The sequence below is a fragment of the Callithrix jacchus genome, chromosome 4, assembly GCF_049354715.1.
Source record: "Callithrix jacchus isolate 240 chromosome 4, calJac240_pri, whole genome shotgun sequence".
In the NCBI taxonomy this organism is placed as follows: domain Eukaryota; kingdom Metazoa; phylum Chordata; class Mammalia; order Primates; family Cebidae; genus Callithrix; species Callithrix jacchus.
The window spans coordinates 145,848,736-145,853,702 of NC_133505.1; the positions used below are offsets into that span (position 1 = coordinate 145,848,736).

General features: G+C 40.8%; 1 pseudogene across 1 annotated transcript; it reads left to right on the forward strand.

Annotated features, from left to right (window-relative positions):
• The first annotated feature begins 442 nt into the window (after nt 1–442).
• Nucleotides 443–2,220, forward strand: LOC100402690 (importin subunit alpha-1 pseudogene; annotated as a pseudogene). The gene has a single exon (XR_087718.7). The product of XR_087718.7 is annotated as an importin subunit alpha-1 pseudogene (transcript).
• The last annotated feature ends 2,747 nt before the right edge of the window (nt 2,221–4,967 follow it).

The following is a 4,967-nucleotide window of genomic DNA, read 5'->3' on the forward strand; positions in this document are numbered from 1 at the left end:
CAGGAGCCGCTATTCCTGATCCCATGTATATTTTTTTTTTTTTGAGATAAAGCCTTGCTCTGTCGCCCAGGCTGGAGTGTGGAGGCATGATCTCGGCTCACTGCAACCTCTGCCTCCTGGGTTCAAGCACTTCTGTCTCAGCCTCCCAAGTAGCCGGGACTATAGGTATGTGCTACCATGCCCAGCTAATTTTTGTGATTTTTAGTAGAGACGGGGTATCACTATATTGGTCGGGCTGGTCTTGAACTCATGACCTTAGGTGATCTGCCCGCTTTGGCCTCCCAAAGTGGTGGGATTACAGGCGTGAGCCACCGTGCCTGTCCTTTTTTTTTTTTTTTATTGGTACATTATACCAGGGTTTTTAGACATTATAGAAAGGGCCTTTAAAAATAGTTACTAATTGATGTATATTATAGAAAAACAAAGACCGGCCAGATGTTTCAAACTCTGTTTATTTTAATACAGTCAAAAAAAAAATCTGACACAGTCTTTGAGCTGAAGCCAAGATGGTCGTTTTTAGCGCAGCCTCCCCATAGCCACGGATCCCTGCTTAAGCCTCCTGTGGAAGCCCGGGCCTGCTTTGTAGCTTTCTCCCTTTGTCTCATAACTATGTCCACCAACAAGAATGCACCTACACCTGCTGCCCATCTTAACAGATTGAAGAACAAGGGAAAAGACAGTACAGAAATGAGGCGTCACAGAATAGAAGTCAATGTGGAGCTGAGGAAAGCTAAGAAGGATGATCAGATGCTGAAGAGGAGAAATGTAAGCTCATTTCCTGATGATGCTACTTCTCCACTGCAGGAAAACCGCAACAACCAGGGCACTGTAAATTGGTCTGTTGATGACATTGTCAAAGGCATAAATAGCAACAACGTGGAAAATCAGCTCCAAGCTACTCAAGCTGCCAGGAAACTACTTTCTAGAGAAAAACAGCCCCCCATAGACAACATAATCCAGGCTGGTTTGATTCCAAAATTTGTGTCCTTCTTGGGCAGAACTGATTGTAGTCCCATTCAGTTTGAATCTGCTTGGGCACTCACTAACATTGCTTCTGGGACATCAGAACAAACCAAGGCTGTGGTAGATGGAGGTGCCATCCCAGTGTTCATTTCTCTGTTGGCATCTCCCCATGCTCACATCAGTGAACAAGCTGTATGGGCTCTAGGAAACATTGCAGGTGATGGCTCAGTGTTCCGAGACTTGGTTATTAAGTACAGTGCAGTTGACCCACTCTTGGCTCTTCTTGCAGTTCCTGATATGTCATCTTTGGCATGTGGTTACTTACGTCATCTTACCTGGACACTTTCAAATCTTTGCCACAACAAGAATCCTGCACCCCCGTTAGATGCTGTTGAGCTGATTCTTCCTACCTTAGTTCGGCTCCTGCATCATGATGATCTAGAAGTATTAGCAGATACCTGCTGGGCTAGTTCCTACCTTACTGATGGTCCAAATGAACAAATTGACCTGGTCGTGAAAACAGGAGTTGTGCCCCAACTTGTGAAGCTTCTAGGAGCTTCTGAATTGCCAATTGTGACTCCTGCACTACGAGCCATAGGGAATATTGTGACTGGTACAGATGAACAGACTCAGGTTGCGATCGATGCAGAAGCGCTTGCCATCTTTCCCAGCCTGCTCACCAACCCCAAAACTAACATTCAGAAGGAAGCCACATGGACAATGTCAAACATCACGGCTGGCCGTCAGGACCAGATAGAGCAAGTTGTGAATCATGGATTAGTCCCATTCCTTGTCAGTGTTCTTTCTAAGGCAGATTTTAAGACACAAAAGGAAGCTGTATGGGCTGTGACCAACTATACCAGTGGTGGAACAGTTGAACAGATTGTGTACGTTGTTCATTGTGGCGTAATAGAACCATTGATGAACCTCTTAACTGCAAAAGATACCAAGATTATTCTGGTTATCCTGGATGCCATTCAAATATCTTTCAGGCTGCTGAGAAACTAGGTGAAACTGAGAATCTTAGTATAATGATTGAAGGATGTGGAGGCTTAGACAAAATTGAAGCTCTACAAAACCATGAAAATGAGTCTGTGTATAAGGCTTCATTAAACTTAATTGAGAAGTATTGCTCTGTAGAGGAAGAGGAAGATCAAAATGTTGTGCCAGAAACTACCTCTGAAGGTTATACCTTCCAAGTTCAGGATGGGACTCCTGGGACCTTTAACTTTTAGATCATGTAGCTGAGGTATAAATTTGTTGTGTACTGTTTGGTATTTTGTCTTCCTGTTTCTCTACGAAGAACTCTTTCTAAATGTGGTTTATTATCGTAGCACTTTTTACACTGAAACTATACTTGAACAGTTCCAACTGTACATACTGTATGAAGCTTGTCCTCTGGCTACATTTCCTATTTCTATGTGGAATTTCATATCTTGCAGCCTCCTGTAAATAAACATTAAAACCCACCCTTTAAAAAAAAATCTGGGTATCATTCTCCCTCCTCAATTCTGAGTACATAATCAACACATAAAGCATGATGGTGTCTGTATTGTGATGGCTAAATGAAAGATTGACATTGTTGGTATACAATTGTCATCCCCATGTTTATTAAATGCTGATATATTGGTGGAGTTGTGATCAGGCCCTACGTAAAGTAAATTAATAAGCAGGTAACCACCCAGGCGTCATTCACTATCCAACATTAAAAGCAATGCTAATAAGCTATACAAAATAATGATGTTAGTCTAAGAGGCAATTTTTTGGAACTACTTGGCTGATTCTGTCTTACCATTAGCTTCTATGTAAATGTTAATTTTGACTATTAAAAAGGATAAAAAATGGAGGCCACAGTTTAGATATAACTCAAGGCCATCTATCCACAGTCATGTAGCCAACACTTCAGGTTATCCTGATTTTCCCAAATGCTAGCTCTATTTATAAATAAAACACAAAATATTAAACTTTACATCCTTGTCAACATGATTCAGTGAAATTAAACCAATTAGCTAAGACAAATAAGCTTAAATAGCTCTGCTTGCCTTAAAAAAATGTTAAAGTCTGGGCATGGAGGCTCATGCCTGTAATCCCAGCACTTTGGGAGGCTGAGGAAGGCGGATCACAAGGTCAGGAGTTCGAGATCAGCCCAGCCAACATGGTGAAACCCTACCTCTACTAAAAATACAAAAATTAGCCAGGCGTGGTGGGGGGCACCTATAATCCCTGCTGCTCAGAAGACTGAGGCAGGAGAATCACTTGAAACCGGAAGGTGGAGTTTGCAGTGAACAGAGGTTGTGCTACTGCACTCCAGCCTGGGCAAAAGAGTGAAACTCCAGCTAAAAAAAGAATGTTAATGTCTAACGGCCATTCATGAAAAAAGTCAAAATACTTGCTCCTTTAATGCTCTATAAACTCATCTGCAACTGCCGCGCACAGGACGTTTTTCCGTGTTCCGCTTGAGGTCTTCTTGTGCTCCAGTGTTCTTTTTTCTGCACGATAAACTTCTACAGTTAGTTTTTTTTTCTTTCATCTTTTAGGTTTATTATTCAACAAAGCAAATGAAGTCATGAGTTAAGGGGGAAAATATTTAAAGAAAACAGGACAATATTATCTGTGCAAGTTGCCTTATACAAGAAATTCCAAAAGAACCAAACATCCAAAGTGAACGTGCACACCGCACATGATTTCCAGTGAAACTGTGCCAGTGACAGAAACTGTTCTGACAGTCAGCTATGGTTGATAAGGGGAGAGTTGAATAGACACTTTCCCTAGGAATAATTTTGAACTGATTTTATTTCTAACACAGTAAAACGGTGAAATCCGTAACCAATTATGTCAGCTATAATTAGGGAAGAATTCAAAGGGCACAGTTTGAATTTAAATCAATGTACATTAAGTGATAGATTCATATATTTACAAATTCTTTAAAATTTCATATATGTTAACTGATATATTTTAATAATTAAGTAATATCACATAAAATTCTGGCTGGGTGGATGTCCACGTTTCTCCATAAAGTAGGAGAATGACTTTTGGGAAGGAGGATGACAATGAAGAACCTTCCTCAACGTGGCAGCGGTTCTCAGGCAGATCAGTTTAAGGTAGGAGTATATATGGATTTGAGAACCTAGAAACTGATTCCATTAAAACTATCTGTGCTTACATGATCCTTGGAAAGTCTTCAGGTACACCCAGGAGTACTCAAGTTTGAAGACCACTGCTGTTAAGAAACAAATAACCAAACCGCCTTGACATTTAAAAAAGCCAGGTGCATAATCAGTAACAATTTTAATTATGCTGAGAAGGTCCAACTGTCATTTACAGGCATGCAGAGATAGATAGATGATAAATAGATAGATAGATATACAATAGATATAGATAACAATACTTTTTCTACACCCATATAGTAGATTGTGGCATTTTAAATTCCCATGTCTCAGAATGAATGCAATAATAAAATCATTTTATTAATCCCATAATTATTGTTATGTGTTTAAACAGGGAAGGAGTGAATCTGGGAAAGGCTTCAAGAGTGATATAACTTGAGTTACACACACCTGTAATTCCAACACTTCGGGAGGCCAAGGTAGGGAGGACTGTTTGAGCCCAGGAGTTTGAAACCAGCCTGGGCAAAATAGGGAGACTATGTCTCTGCAGAAAATTTTTTAAAAATTATTGGGGCATGGTTGCATGTGCCTGCAATCCCAGCTACCTGAGAGGCTGAGGTGGGAAGATCACTTGAGCCTGGGAGGTCAAGGCTGCAGTGAGCTCCGATCATGCTTACTTCACTATAGCCTGGGCAACAGAGTGAGACCCTGTCTCTAAAAAAAAGAAGAGTAGGTATTTGCCATGATGAAGTGAGGGAGTAAAGTTACTTCAGGGGACAGAGGAGAGAGAGAAAAGGTCCAAAGACAAAGGACAACTTAGTGTAGCTCAGTTTGTCTGGAGTGAAGGATGGAAGAAATATGGTCAAAAATCAGTCTAACAAGGCAAACAAGAGTCAG